Source organism: Molothrus aeneus, chromosome 8 (assembly GCF_037042795.1).
Source record: "Molothrus aeneus isolate 106 chromosome 8, BPBGC_Maene_1.0, whole genome shotgun sequence".
In the NCBI taxonomy this organism is placed as follows: domain Eukaryota; kingdom Metazoa; phylum Chordata; class Aves; order Passeriformes; family Icteridae; genus Molothrus; species Molothrus aeneus.
The window spans coordinates 36200605-36216644 of record NC_089653.1 but is presented as its reverse complement, the minus strand read 5'-3'; the positions used below and the strand labels follow the sequence as shown (position 1 = coordinate 36216644).

The 16040-nt window shown below is 36.0% G+C and overlaps 1 long non-coding RNA gene across 1 annotated transcript; it reads right to left on the bottom strand.

The window, feature by feature from the left end:
- Window positions 1-1337: 1337 nt before the first annotated feature.
- Window positions 1338-4748, bottom strand: LOC136559691 (uncharacterized). Its single transcript, XR_010784031.1, has 2 exons — window positions 4171-4748; window positions 1338-2335 (listed from the first exon to the last, which is right to left on the bottom strand). It is a non-coding gene; the product is annotated as an uncharacterized lncRNA (long non-coding RNA).
- Window positions 4749-16040: the final 11292 nt, after the last annotated feature.

The window sequence follows — 16040 nt, the reverse complement described above, 5'->3', positions numbered from 1 at the left end:
TATACTCCGCTCACCTGTTGCACGCCATCTCCTATGGCACCCAAAAAAACAAAGAAACAAGATGTCCACTACGCCCATAAGCATTCACCTACTCCACATGGCCTGCTGTGCCATTCCTCTCACTTCATTCAAATGCTGAGCTATTTCTGAAGAAAGTTACCACTGCAAGGGACCCAGATCCCTCTAGTTATTCTGAAGAAAGATTTGCCCAAAAGTTGGAGGCTATACTGTGGGTTTGATTTTTGTCCTTGAAAATTCTGCATAAGATGCAGTGAATGGAGTTTGCATACATGTTTTGGGACAATGAGAGAGGCTTTTCTTGACCTGGAATTTGGAATCAGGAGATGCTGGCAAGGCTACTCCAGACAGAGCACAGCCTGTCAGTTTCGAGATCTGTCAGATTTCTGATAATTTAAGGGTCAGCGTTTTGGTAGGAGAAGGTTGATTCAAGGTCTGTAGTTGTGGTGCAACAGTGATGTGGGATTTCAGAACTGCCAGACACAGGAAGAGACTACACTTTTCAGGACGGTGGTGGAGGTGTGAGGGGGGATATACATATATATATATATATGTGTGTGTGTGTGTGTGTATGTGTGTGTATAAATAAACTTGGGAGATATATACATATATATATATAAACTTGGGAGAAGGAATAGATGTTTTTAAGGCTGGTTCTTGATCCTTTGAGGTGTTAGGAAATGTATAGCTTTATAGCCCTCTTCCGCTTGAGGCACTCTTACTACAGAGCTACAAGAATGATATAATGACACACCCTTAAGAATAGAAAAAGCTCAACCGTTCACCTAACTGCTGTGACTTAAGGCACTCTCTCCAGCCAAATTGGACTTTGGACTGCTTTGCTGTACTCAAGATAAAGCCTTTGCTTCTGAAGTGCTAAAAAAGGCACTAAAAAGTGCAAAAAGGCACTTTTGTTACTGTGTCTGAACTTGGTTCAAAAGCTGGTCATGGCTAGAGTAGTCTTTACTGTTATCAAATTAATTCTCAATATTGTAGCCTAAGGAAATATTTTATATTCAGTGAGTTTGGGTTTTTATTTTAAATGACTACAAATCAATATACAGTTCTGCTAGTATGAAAACTGTGCAGGCCTAATCTTGGGTGGCTATCTCTGCAGAGTGAAGTACTGGTGAAACAACTTTAGGCCTTATTTAAACATAAGTATAGAGATTATCAAAAGACTTCCTGCCCTTCCCAATTACCTTTTACTGTATATTACAAGTGGAATGTCATTCAGCTAGGATGTGTGGAATGTAAATTAAGAGGCAATTTTAGCACTTCTATGAAGACAAAGAGGATTTCACCCTTCAGAGAACAAGTGTTTTCCACAGCTTATTTTATTTTCAACTACACCAAAATCAAGTGTTGACAATTAATGTCTTAAAAGCTACAAAATCAGGATTTCAACCCAGCAAGAGATTTAGCATCAACTCTATGTTCAATTACAAGTCACCATCCAACAGGGACCTTCTCTAGAATGTTTAATGTTAGCAAGTTTCACTCTACATACTCAAGGTGTGCTGTATCGCAAGTATCAGTGGAATTTTGTCTAAGGGACTGATCAATAAATGAAGACATTTGTATATTTAAAAGAACCATAATTATGGTACTACTAGTATCAATTACTGGGAGAAGAAGCAGCTGTTTCTCAGTATAGAAAAGTGATGGCAAATGTGAACAGGAATAATTAAATATGTAAGTGTGGTATTAAGTGCAGGCCTCAGGTAGGATTTTATTGGTTTGTTTGTTTTGGGCTTTTTTTTTGTTTTTTTAAAGTGCTTTGCATGATCCACCATCAAAAGAGGCCTGTATGAACACCAGTACTAGCATGGTTGATATTACAGGAATAGAAAAGTTAAGCATTCACACTGTCAAGCTCTGATTTGAAAATTATATTAAAAAAAAAAGAGCCAAGGCCCATAAATTTAGATACAGTCTTGAAATGTTTCTACACATCTTAGAATACAACAAAATAACATGTTACACTCAGATTAAGAGAACCAGCCTGTTCTGAAACAATTTATAAAGTGATAAAGTCCACAGCAAAGCTATTGCTTTACTTCCATAATGTAAACACATCTGAAAGAAGAATATTATGACAGTTTCACAGATGAGATTATAAATCAGTAAAACCAAAAAGCAATTGGTCGTACAAAGCTTTTGTCTTTTACAAGGCTTAGCTTACAAGCTCAGGCTGTACGTTTATTCTTCGAAGGACGTCTTCTGGCATACAAAAGACAGGATTGACAGCCTTAATTTGTTCTTCTCCCAATAAAGATAGTCCAGCAATACCAAATAAGGTGTGAAATGGATCCACCTGGAAGAAAAAAGAAAGCTTGTGTCTGTTTCCAAAAGTCAACTGTTTTTTCACTTGTATGGAATGAAATTTTCATTTGCCAGCAAGAGAACAGAAAATCTCCATGGCTTCTCTGGGGAAGACAATACAACTGAATAAATTTTCATTTGTGCTAACATGTGTTGACAGGCAAGAAATTTCCATAGCAGGCATTTACAATACTATGATTTACTCAGGCATGCTTGTCAATTATCTGCTGCTAAAGCGATTTTCTACTCCGAGTTAGACAGAAAGCACTCACATTTGTCTATTAGGCATGCAATATCACAGGGTGGTAGAAGCAAAGATAATTAATTACCTGTAGATGATCCAGTTTAAAAGTAAACTGGATCATCTACAGGTACCACTTCCATAAATTCCCCATTTGTTCTTCAGAAACATCATAATGCTCTTTACTGGTCTCCAAATACAGAGCTGAGGTGTAAAACCTTGAGAGGGAAGCAACCTATTTTGCTAGAAAACCTCCCAGAACTATAAATGAAAACAACCCCCCCCCCCCAAACCTCTTCTCCTAAACCATATGACCACCACACCCCTTCTCCCCCCTACAAAACAAACAAATGAAAAAACAACCCAAACACAAAATACCCCAAAACAACAAGGTCTGTTAGGACTGAGTTTCTGCAAGAATAAAGCAAAAACCTGGGAGGCCAACATTTCTACAGGAGTAGAAATTTCTACACTTCAGCAATCAAAGACAGGTAAAAATAATATTAAATGACTGCTAATGTAACATAGAAAAGCTGTCCCAAAGGTGCTCTCCTTAGTTATAGAGTAAAGGCTCTTCAGAGATGCTCTTCCAAGAAGATACAAATATTTCATTACTCAAAGATAGAAAAGTATTTAAACTTCAAGTTCTGGGCTTTTCTTCAAGAATTCTGAAAATAGAAAAGGTCTTCCTGTAAGCTCCTTAGAAATGCAAAACTCTTCCTATTTTAAGAACAAAAAAACCACTTTCCAAATGACAGATCGGAGTTAACAGATTTCTCCCCCAACTGGGAATAAAGTAGTTGCTTGCAAAAAAATAAAAAGTTACTTTATTTTTTAATGCATTTGTGGAGAAGGGAGCAGATATGGGCAGCTGCAATAAAAACAGCCAATGCCTTTCCAGACCATTAACAAATAAGCCAAGTGTTCAAAAGGAATGAAGTCTCACAATACTTTTTATTTTATCTGTCCAGCACTCTTGAAAGATAAAAACTTTATTTGCCATTTCACTGGGACAATATCAGTTACTTCCACTTAAAACCAAAGAGAACAGACTGGCTAAATTTTAACTGCTTTCTCAACAAGCAAAAAATCCATAGCACCAGCCTCTTGACGATGTTATCACAAAAGCTTCTTCCTCCCTCAGCTAGACAAATGTCAGCTACATGATTTATTCAGTGGCTGGGCTAGCAAAGAATGAAAGTTAGTGTATAGGGATTCTTGATTTAATTATTTTAATTAATTGTATTACTATTTTTATAACCATTTTATTACTATTAAACTTTCAAAAATTTTAAAAGCAAGTGATTGGCGTTTTTCACACCAGTCTGTTAGTTGAAAATTATCAAAAGATTTTTGTGATATGTATCTATTTTCTAATTTTGGTATTAATGCTGGCGAATTTTCAGGGTTTACTGTCTAATTTTGGGTCGAGAAATCTGTCCCAAACACTGAAGGGACTCTGGAGCTATTTGGGAACAGTTCTTTTTCGAAATTCTTTTGTGTTGGGATCAAAGGGTTGGCATTTGCAAGGGCAAAATAATTCTCTCTCTGTCCTGTATTTATTAAAGCAGCTGTCATATTCCAACCTCCTCCTCCTCCTCCTCGTCGCACGGTTTGTGTGCATGGATGTGGCTGTGCAGACGAATCGTGACACAAAGTAGTCCCACTGGGTGCTAGGAGTGTGGAAGGCGAAAACGCGGAGGCACATCAGGTATCGGTTGTGCACGGTTACGCACTGCGCTGCGGAGGGATCTCTCGGTGCCCGGCAGAAGGAGAGACGCAGAAGGATACGTGCAAGGCGCTGCAGTTTTCGCCTGCTCTGGTGCCGTGTACAGACGCAGTGGCGGCAGAAGTGGCGTGACAGGGCACAGGGATGCCGGCTGTGGCCGGACAGCGGCACGCAGCGGCTCGGAACCGGGACCGGGCTGTATCAAAGCTGCGGCGAAAGCAGTGGGGGGTGGCGGCGGGGCCGTGGAGATAGACCTGCGCATGCGTGCGGCTGATCCCGGAATCAGCGCTGTGGTTCCATGAGTCGGCGCGGAGTGATATCGCTGGTGCGGGGGTTGTAGCAACTGCGCATGCGTGGGTTCCGTCACTACCGCAGTGCGGGCAGACATCATGGCAGCGGGCGGGCCGGGGGGTGCGGGAGGCGGCGGAGCTACGGGAACGGGGCTGCGGCTGTGGCCATGGAAGGGAATGCCGGGACGCCCATGGTTGCAGGAGGCGGCGGAGCCACGCCATCCAGCAGCTCTGAAGCGGGAGGGTGCGGTGGGGAAGGCGCGGCTCGGCCCGCCATGCAGCGGCGGCGACAGGAGAGGGGAAGTGACCACGGGCGGCACTGACGGGAGGCTGGGCTGGAGCGCCGCGGCGCTGGCATGGGGTGCCTTGGGTGGCTGTGGCGCCCCTGTAAAACAGTCATTAAAACACTCTAAAAATTATTTTAAAAGCCCTGAAAAAGCCCCAAAGGTATCCTAAACATTTCCAGAGAATTCCTAAAAAACTCCTGCAAAAAAACCCCTAAAATATCCTTAAAAATCCCTGAAAAATCACCTGAAAGACCCTAAAGAACTGTTGAACCCCTACCTGTAACACTGTGGCCTCCAAACATCATCTCTACCTATTAATCGGGGTAACTGCAAGACCCTCAAACACCACCACAATCACCAGCTTGAGTTGGTCTGGACAGCACCAAATAAAATAAAATAAAAAGCTCTATAAATAAAAAAATTTTAAAAAAAGCTTTAAAAATGGAAAAATTAAAAAAAAAATTAAATAAAAAATAAAATTAAAAAATAACAAAAAACGCTTTAAAAATAGAAAAATCAAAAATAAAAATTAAATAAAAAATAAAAAATAAAATAAATGCATTAAAAAAAGAAATTAAACTGAAAATTAAATAAAAAATAAAATTAAAAAAATTTAAAAATTTAAAAAAATTAAATAAAAAAAATTAAAAAATAACAAAAAAAGCTTTAAAAATAGAAAAATAAAAAATAAAAATAAAATTAAAAATAAAATTAAAAATTAAATGCTTTAAAAATAGAAAAATAAAAACTAAAAATTAAATAAAAAATTAAAAATTAAAAATAAGAACAAGAGCTTTAAAAATAGAAAAATCAAAACTAAAAATTAAATAAAAAATAAAAATAAAAAATAAAATAAATGCTTTAAAAATAGAAAAATTAAAACAAAAAAATAAAGATAAAATTAAAAAATAAAATAAAAAGCTTTAAAAATAGAAAAATCAAAACTAAAAATTAAATAAAAAATAAAATTAGAAAAAGAAATAAAAAATTAAAACTAAAAGATAAAATATTTAAGAAATAAAAAAATGCTTTAAAAATAAAAAAATTAAAAATAAAAATTAAATAAAAAATAAAATTAAAAAATAAAATAAATGCTTTAAAAATAGAAAAATCAAAAATAAAAATTAAATAAAAATAAAAAAATAAATGCTTTAAAAATAGATAAATTAAAACAAAAAAATAAAGATAAAATTAAAAAATAAAATAAAAAGCTTTAAAAATAGAAAAATCACAACTAAAAATTAAATAAAAAATAAAATTTAAAAAAAGTAAAAATATTAAAACTAAAAATTAAAGATAAAAATAAAATTTAAAAAATTAAAAATGCTTTAAAAATAGAAAAGTTAAAACTAAAAATTAAATAAAAAATAAAATTATAAAAATAAAATAAATTATTTTAAAATAGAAAAATTAAAACTAAAAATTAATTAAAAAATAAAAAATTTAAAAATAAAAAAAGCTTTAAAAAAAGAAAAATCAAAAAAATTAAATAAAAAATAATATTAAAAAAATAAAATAAATGCTTTAAAAATAAAAAAATAAAACCTAAAAATTCAGTAAAAAATAAAATTAAAAAAATAAAAAATTAAAACTAAAAATTAAATAAAAAATTAAAAAATAACAAAAAAGCTTTAAAAATAGAAAATGAAAAATAAAAATTAAGTAAAAATAATATTAAAAAATAAAACAAATGCTTTAAAAAGAGAAAAATCAAAACAAAAACTTAAATAAAAAATAAAAATAAAAAATAAAACAAATGCTTTAAAAATAGAAAAATTAAAACAAAAAATTAAATAAAAATAAAATTAAAAAATAAAATAAATGCTTTAAAAATAGAAAAATCAAAAATAAAAATTAAATAAAAAATAAAAATAAAAAAATAAATGCTTTAAAAATAGAAAAATTAAAACAAAAAAATGAAGATAAAATTAAAAAATAAAATAAAAAGCTTTAAAAATAGAAAAATCAAAACTAAAAATTAAATAAAAAATAAAATTAAAAAAAGAAGTAAAAATATTAAAACTAAAAATCAAAGATAAAAATAAAATTTAAAAAATTAAAAATGCTTTAAAAATAGAAAAGTTAAAACTAAAAATGAAATAAAAAATAAAATTATAAAAATAAAATAAATGATTTAAAAATACAAAAATTAAAACTAAAAATTAATTAAAAAATAAAAAATTAAAAAATAAGAAAAAGAGCTTTAAAAATAGAAAAATCAAAAAAATTAAATAAAAATAAAATTAAAAATTACAATAAAATGCTTTAAAAATAGAAAAATCAAAAATAAAAATTAGATAAAAATAAAAAATAAAAAAATAAATACTTTAAAAATAAAAAAATCAAAACTAAAAATTAAATTAAAAATAAAATTAAAAAATAAAAGAAATAGAAAAATTAAAACAAAATTAAAGATAAAAATAAAATTAAAAAAATAAAAAAGCTGAAAAAATAGAAAAATTAAAAATAAAAATTCAATAAAAATAAAAAAAAATTAATTAAAAAATAATGAAAAACAAAATAAAATCCGTGAAGTGCTGTAAAGTACCGTTAAGTTCCATAAAAGGTAGTGCGACAGTCGCGCTTTACCGCCCCTTTTACGACAGTCGCGCTTTACGGCCCCTTTTGCGACAGTCGCGCTTTACGGCACCTTTTGCGACAGTCGCGCTTTACGGCACCTTTTATGACAGTTTTACGACAGTCGCGCTTTACGGCAATTTTGCGACATTCGCGCTTTACGGCACCTTTTGCGACAGTCGCGCTTTACGGCAATTTTGCGACAGTCGCGCTTTACGGCACCTTTTACGACAGTCGCGCTTTACGGCACCTTTTGCGACAGTCGCGCTTTACGGCAGTTTTACGACAGTCGCGCTTTACGGCCCCTTTTACGACAGTCGCGCTTTACGGCAGCTTTTGCGACAGTCGCGCTTTACGACACCTTTTACGACAGTCGCGCTTTACGGCAGTTTTACGACAGTCGCGCTTTACGGCCCCTTTTACGACAGTCGCGCTTTACGGCAGCTTTTGCGACAGTCGCGCTTTACGACACCTTTTACGACAGTCGCGCTTTACGGCAGCTTTTGCGACAGTCGCGCTTTACGGCAGTTTTACGACAGTCGCGCTTTACGGCCCCTTTTACGACAGTCGCGCTTTACGGCAGCTTTTGCGACAGTCGCGCTTTACGGCACCTTTTGCGACAGTCGCGCTTTACGGCGCCTTTTACGACAGTCGCGCTTTACGGCAGTTTTACGACAGTCGCGCTTTACGGCACCTTTTGCGACAGTCGCGCTTTACGGCACCTTTTGCGACAGTCGCGCTTTACGACACCTTTTACGACAGTCGCGCTTTACGGCACCTTTTACGACAGTCGCGCTTTACGGCAGCTTTTGCGACAGTCGCGCTTTACGGCAGTTTTACGACAGTCGCGCTTTACGGCCCCTTTTACGACAGTCGCGCTTTACGGCAGCTTTTGCGACAGTCGCGCTTTACGGCACCTTTTGCGACAGTCGCGCTTTACGGCGCCTTTTACGACAGTCGCGCTTTACGGCAGTTTTACGACAGTCGCGCTTTACGGCAGTTTTACGACAGTCGCGCTTTACGGCACCTTTTGCGACAGTCGCGCTTTACGGCACCTTTTGCGACAGTCGCGCTTTACGGCAGCTTTTGCGACAGTCGGGCTTTACGGCACCTTTTACGACAGTCGCGTTTTGTGGCACTACCTTTTATGGAACATTTGCGGTTTTTATTTTGTTTTTCATTTATTTTTAATTAATTTTATTTTTTTAATTTTATTTTTTATTTAATCTTTATTTTTCTATTTTTCTATTTTTAAAGCTTTTTATTTTAATTTTCTAATTTTATTTTTGATTTAGTTTTTATTTTTAATTTTTCTTTCTTTAAAGCTTTTTATTTTATTTTTTTAATTTTCATTTCTTATTTAATTTTTATTTTTAATTTTTCTATTTTCAAAGTTTTTATTTTATTTTTTTATTTTATTTTTTATTTAATCTTTATTTTTAAGTTTTCTATTTTTAAAGCATTTTATCTTTTTTAATTTTATTTTTGATTTAGTTTTTATTTTTAATATTGCTTTTTCAAAGCTTTTTATTTTATTTTTTAATTTTTTTTTTATTTAATCTTTTTTTTTTCCATTTTTAAAGCTTTTTATTTTAATTTTCTATATTTATTTTTGATTTAGGTTTCATTTTTAATATTTCTTTTTTAAAGCTTTTTATTTTTTTTTAATTTTTATTTCTTATTTATTTTTATTTTTAATTTTTCTATTTCTAAAGGTTTTTTTCTATTTTTTTAATTTTATTTTTTATTTAATCTTTATTTTAAGTTTTCTATTTTTAAAGCATTTTATTTTATTTTTTTAATTTTATTTTTGATTTAGTTTTTATTTTTAATATTGCTTTTTTAAAGCTTTTTATTTATTTTTTTAATTTTATTTTTTATTTAATCTTTTTTTTTTCCATTTTTAAAGCTTTTTATTTTAATTTTCTATATTTATTTTTGATTTAGGTTTCATTTTTAAGATTTCTTTTTTAAAGCTTTTTATTTTTTTTTAATTTTATTTCTTATTTCATTTTTCGGTTTAATTTTTTTATTTTTAAAGCTTCTTATTTTATTTTTTAATTTTATTTTTATTTAATCTTTATTTTTAAGTTTTCTATTTTTAAAGCTTTTTATTATATTTTTCTAATTTTATTTCCTATTTAATTTTTATTTTCAATTTTTCTATTTTTTCAAGCATTTTATTTTATTTTTTTAATTTTATTTTTTATTTAGTTTTTATTTTTAATTTTTCTTTTTTAAAGCTTTTTGTTTAAATTTATTTTTTATTTATTCTTTATTTTTAAGTTTTCTATTTTTAAAGCTTTTTATTTTATTTTTCTAATTTTATTTCGTATTTAATTTTTATTTTCAATTTTTCTATTTTTAAAGCATTTTATTTTATTTTTTTAATTTTATTTTTTATTTAGTTTTTATTTTTAATTTTTCTTTTTTAAAGCTTTTTGTTTAAATTTATTTTTTATTTATTCTTTATTTTTAAGTTTTCTATTTTTAAAGCTTTTTATTTTATTTTTCTAATTTTATTTCGTATTTAATTTTTATTTTCAATTTTTCTATTTTTAAAGCATTTTATTTTATTTTTTTAATTTTATTTTTTTTAGTTTTTATTTTTATTATTTTTTTTTAAAGCTTTTTATTTTATTTTTTTAATTTTATTTTTTATTTAATTTCTGGTTTTAGTTTTTCTATTTTTAAACCTTTTTTAATTTTATTTTTTATTAAATTTTTATTTTCAATTTTTCTATTTTTTCAAGCTTTTTATTTTATTTTTTTAATTTTATTTTTTATTTAGTTTTTATTTTTAATTTTTCTTTTTTAAAGCTTTTTGTTTAAATTTATTTTTTATTTATTCTTTATTTTTAAGTTTTCTATTTTTAAAGCTTTTTATTTTATTTTTCTAATTTTATTTCGTATTTAATTTTTATTTTCAATTTTTCTATTTTTAAAGCATTTTATTTTATTTTTTTAATTTTATTTTTTATTTAGTTTTTATTTTTAATTTTTCTTTTTTAAAGCTTTTTGTTTAAATTTATTTTTATTTATTCTTTATTTTTAAGTTTTCTATTTTTAAAGCTTTTTATTTTATTTTTCTAATTTTATTTCGTATTTAATTTTTATTTTCAATTTTTCTATTTTTAAAGCATTTTATTTTATTTTTTTAATTTTATTTTTTTTAGTTTTTATTTTTATTATTTCTTTTTTAAAGCTTTTTATTTTATTTTTTTAATTTTATTTTTTATTTAATTTCTGGTTTTAGTTTTTCTATTTTTAAACCTTTTTTAATTTTATTTTTTATTAAATATTTATTTTCAATTTTTCTATTTTTTCAAGCTTTTTATTTTATTTTTTTAATTTTATTTTGTATTTAAGCTTTATTTTTATCTATTTTTAAAGATTATTTTATTTTTTATTTCATTTTAATGTTTAATTTTTTTATTTTTAAAGTTTTTATTTTATTTTTCTAATTTTTTTTACTTAATTTTTACTTTAATTTTTCTATTTTTAAAGCTTTTAATTTTTTATTTTATTTTTTACTTGATTTTTTAAAATTTTTTCTATTTTTAAAGCTTTTATTTTATTTTATTTGGTGCTGCCCAGACCAACTCAAGCTGGTGATTGTGGTTGTGTTTGAGGGGTCTTGCATTATGGCACTACCTTTTATGTAACTTTTACGGCACTTTACAGTTTTTATTTTGTTTTTCATTTATTTTAAATTAATTTTGTTATTTTAATTTTATTTTAATTTTATTTTTAATTTTTCTATTTTTAAAGCATTTTTTTACATTTTATTTGGTGCTGCCCAAACCTGCTGTAGTGCATTTTTATACTTTGTAATACTTAGAAGTAATTTTCTTTTGTATCCCCATATTTTTCCAAATGGTTTATCCCAAACTGTACCCCCCTCCCTTTACCTGTGTTATCCCTCTCCCGGGATGAGATCATCCCCAAACCCCCACCCTGGCTCTCTGTCAATCACTCAGCATCCCATCCCCTCCATCCAGAAGTTTCGGTCCAAGTCCTCGAGTGATTAGCCAGAGGCTCGGGGTCAGCCCCCAAGCCTTGCCCCATACGCTGTCCTATATGTTTATCCCCCAGCATCCATCCCTTAGGGTCACTTAATGGTTGGTAGGATGTTATCTACTTTCGGTTTCCACCTCCCTTTAAATGTAACCTTGGCACATCTCCCAGGGCTCTTGGCAGGAGGCACCCTGAGGTGCAGGAGCTCCTTTGGGACTCCTAATAAAACTTTGGATTAACCCCTGCTAAGAGTCAGCGCTTTATCTTCTACCGCTGTCTCTGGTGTCTCTTCTGCTGCAAAGGCGACCAGCCCAGGAGCCCTCAGTACCCTCGGGGCACAAAGAGTGTCTCCCTGCCAGCCCAGGTGCCCTCAGTACCCTTGGGGCACAGAGAGTGTCTCCCCCCAGCCCAGGTGCCCTCACTACCCTCGGGGCACAGAGAGTGTCTCCCCGCTGTTGGCCGTGTCGGGGCTGCCCCCGCGGTGTCTGCCAACTCGGGACCGGCCGAGGGTTACTGAGAAGCTCGCACAAACCCACTCGGCCGCAGATTGTGGTGGTGTTTCAGGGTCCCCAGGACAAGGGAAGAGACGAGAATCTGGACTCCACCTTTATGAAGGCTAAAAGATTTTATGATCTCTATTTTACTCCCATCTCTCTTCTTGCAGCTCCAGCTCTATGTTTCTCCAGCTTCTAAGCGCAGCATCTTGATCTTGGCTCCATCTGAGCAACAATTCAGCCCGGGCACGAGCCTCTCAAAATCCCCCCACCAGCAATATTCCAGCCCTGCAGTGATTTTACCTCCCGCCCAACAATCCCTTGTCACTGTGCCAGCTCCTGAAGAAGTTCTTCTCATTGCCCACAGCCCCATTCACAGGTCTGGGACCATTTCCGTTTTCGTTCAAATCACAGCGCCACAGTCCACTTCCCAGCCCCACAGAGATTTCAGCTCCAACCCAAAGACGTTCCATCCCAGGCTCAAACAATATTCTACCATCGACGGGGTTTTCAAAAACAAGAAAGAAGCTCCCTTTCCCACTCCACACATACTGTTCTACTTCTGCTCACAAGCCCCAGCCCCTGCAGCCATATCACAGGCCCACAGTGATTTCGACGCAAGAACACTAAAGTCTCCGTGCCAGCACTATGGTTTCTATGCCATGTTCAGCCCCCATCCCACACCTGCAATGATGACAGCACCAGACCCAGTGATTTCAGCTCTTTCAGCTCTTGACCCACAAGCTTTATTTTACTGCCAGCTCTCTTCTTGCTGCTCCAGCTCTGTGTTTCTCCAGCTTCTAAGGGCAGCATCTTGATCTTGGCTCCAACTCGGCAACAATTCAGCCCTCACACAAGCCTCTCGAAGCCCACTCCACCAGGAATATCCCAGCCCAGTAGGGATTTCAGCTCCGCCTAACAATCCCTAGTCACTGTGCCAGCTCCTGCATAAGTTCATCTCATTGCCCACAGCCCCATTCACAGGTCTAGGACCTTTTCTGTTTTCATTCAAATCACAGCCTTACAGTCCACTTCCCAGCCCCACACTGATTGGTGTTCCACCTCTAGAGGTTCCATCCCAGGCGCAAACAATATTCTACCATCGACGGGGTTTTCAGGCGCAAGGCTGCAGCCCCCTTTCCCGCTCCACACGTTCTGTTCTAGTTTCAGTCACAATCCCCAGCCCCTGCAGCCATGTCACAGGCCTATAGGGATTTCGACGCAAGAACACTAAGGTCTCCGTGCTAGCCCTATGGTTCTTATGCCATGTTCAGCCCCCATCCCACACCTGCAATTATGACAGAACCAGCCCAGTGACATCAGCTCTTTCAGCTCTTGACCCACAAGCTTTATTTTACCGTCTCTATGCCAGCCCTATGGTTTCTATGCCATGTTCAGCCCCCATCCCAGATCCGCAATGATGACAGCACCAGGCCTACAGTGATTTCAGCTCTTTCAGCTCTTGACCCACAAGCTTTATTTTACTGCCAGCTCTCTTCTTGCAGCTCCAGCTCTGTGTTTCTCCAGCTTCTAAGGGCAGCATCTTGATCTTGGCTCCACCTCGGCAACAATTCAGCTCCCGCACGATCCTCTCACAATCCCCCCGCCAGCAATATTCCAGCCCTGCAGTGATTTTACCTCCCGCCCAACAATCCCTTGTCACTGTGCCAGCTCCTGCATAAGTTCATCTCATTGCCCACAGCCCCATTCACAGGTCTAGGACCTTTTCTGTTTTCATTCAAATCACAGCCTTACAGTCCACTTCCCAGCCCCACATTGATTTCAGTTCCACCTCTAGAGGTTCCATCCCAGGCACAAACAATATTCTACCATCGACGGGGTTTTCAGGCACAAGGCTGCAGCCCCCTTTCCCGCTCCACACGTTCTGTTCTAGTTTCAGTCACAATCCCCAGCCCCTGCAGCCACGTCACAGGCCTACAGGGATTTCGACGCAAGAACACTAAGGTCTCCGTGCCAAACCTATAGTTCTTATGCTCTGTTCAGCCCTGATTCCCCACCTGCAATGAAGACAGCACCAGGCCCAGTGATTTCAGCTCTTTCAGCTCTTGACCCACAAGCTTTATTTTACTGCCAGCTCTCTTCTTGCAGCTCCAGCTCTGTGTTTCTCCAGCTTCTAAGGGCAGCATCTTGATCTTGGCTCCAGCTCGGCAACAATTCAGCCCCTGAACGATCCTCTCGAAGTCCACTCCACCAGCAGTATTCCAGGCCTTCAGCTATTTTAGCTCCCGCCCAATAATCTCCAGTCACTTTATCAGCCCCTGCATAAGTTCACCTCGATTCCCACAGCCCTGTTCACAGGTCTTGCACCTTTTCCACTTTCATTCAAATCCCCGCCCCACATTCCTTTCAGCTCCACCTCTAGAGGTTCCATCCCAGGCGCAAACAATATTCTACCACCAACCACGTTTTCAGGCGCAAGGTTGTAGCCCCCTTTCCCACTCCACACGTCCTCTTCTACTTTCGGTCACAATCCCCTGCCCCTGCATCCATGTCACAGGCCTACAGTGATTTCAGCACAAGAACACTTTTGTCACTGTGCCAGCCCCTGCATAAGTTCCCCTCGATGCTCACAGTCCCATTCTCAGCCTTAGTTTCTTATCCATTTTTCAACCACAATCCCAGCCCCACAGTGATTTCAGCTCGATCCCTAGAGATGCCATTACAAATCTCCGCAATATCATGGCATCAACGGGGCTTTCAGGCACAAGGTTGCAGTCCCCTTTTCCACTTCACATATCCTGTTCTACTTTCAGTCATAATACCCAGCCCCATCATCCATATCACAGGCCTGCAGTGAGTTTAGCACATAAATCATACAGTCTCTATATCAGCCTTCCAGTTTCCATCCCATGTGCAGTCTCAATCCCAGCCCCACAGTTTCCCTTTCCCAGCCCCAGTGATTTCAGCTGTTGACACACAACCTTTATTTCACTGCCAGCTCTCTTCTTCCACCTCCAGCTGTGCTCTTTTCCAGCTCTGCCAGGCACAGCTGCTCTCAGGTTAAGACAACAGGGTTTGGGCTTTGGCTGTAGTTTTGGGGTTTCACCTCCACGTTCAGTATCACCATTGCCACCCCATTTTGGCAGTTATTATTCTATTTCCAGCTTTTTCATTTTGTGTCCCATTCTATGGTTATTCCTCAGATCTACAGTGAGCATCCCTTTGAGCAGTGATTGATGCTGCAGCACTGCAGTCCCCACCCTGGCCCCAGTGATTTCAGCTCCAGTCCCACAAGCTTTATTTCACTGCCAGCTCTTCTGTTCAACTTCCTGCTCAACATCTTCACAGCAGTGCCACATAACGCTACTTCTGCTTCTCAGGGCAGGATCTTTGCTTTAGCTCTAGCTCTGTGTGGTTTGAGCTTAGATCACAGCCCTTACAGCAATTTCAACTCCAACCATGCAGCTCACCTCCCAGCTTCACATTCCTTATTCCCAGCCCCACAGGGGTTTTACCCCAAACCCTACCATATTTCTGTCTCCTCCAGCTCTGCTGCCTCAGCTCCAGCTCCTCAGCTTCCTACTGGCTGTAGCTAAAAGCTGCTCCTGCTTCTCACTGCAGCTTGGGGCTGTTGATAAGGTCACAAATCAGTTACTGCCATCATTTCAATATCTCTAGAAGTTGTCCCACCCACCCCTGTGGGATCCCAACTTTGGGGACACTTGAGGCCTGAAGCTCAACATCTACCTTCTCCCTCTCCCTGGCTCTCAGCCCAGCACCTGCACAAAGGCCCCCTCACTTCCTCCCAGGCAGCTCCAAGGGCTGGGAATAGCCACCGGGCTCCTGCTCCCCCATCCCAAAAGGCACCCTTGGGCTAGTTCTTGGGCCCTGGAACCCCTCTGAGCCCCCACACCCTCAGCCTCTCTGCTTGGTACCACGGGGCAGGGGCTGGGAACCCCCAGGCATATCCTGCAGGCCCTGTGCTGCAGCTCCGTGCCCTTCTCCCATGGCATTTATCTAGCCCCAGCATTTCCACCGCTCCACATTGTTTTGGGCCTGACTCATGTCAAAATCATTATTCCACACCCTGGGGTTTTATAT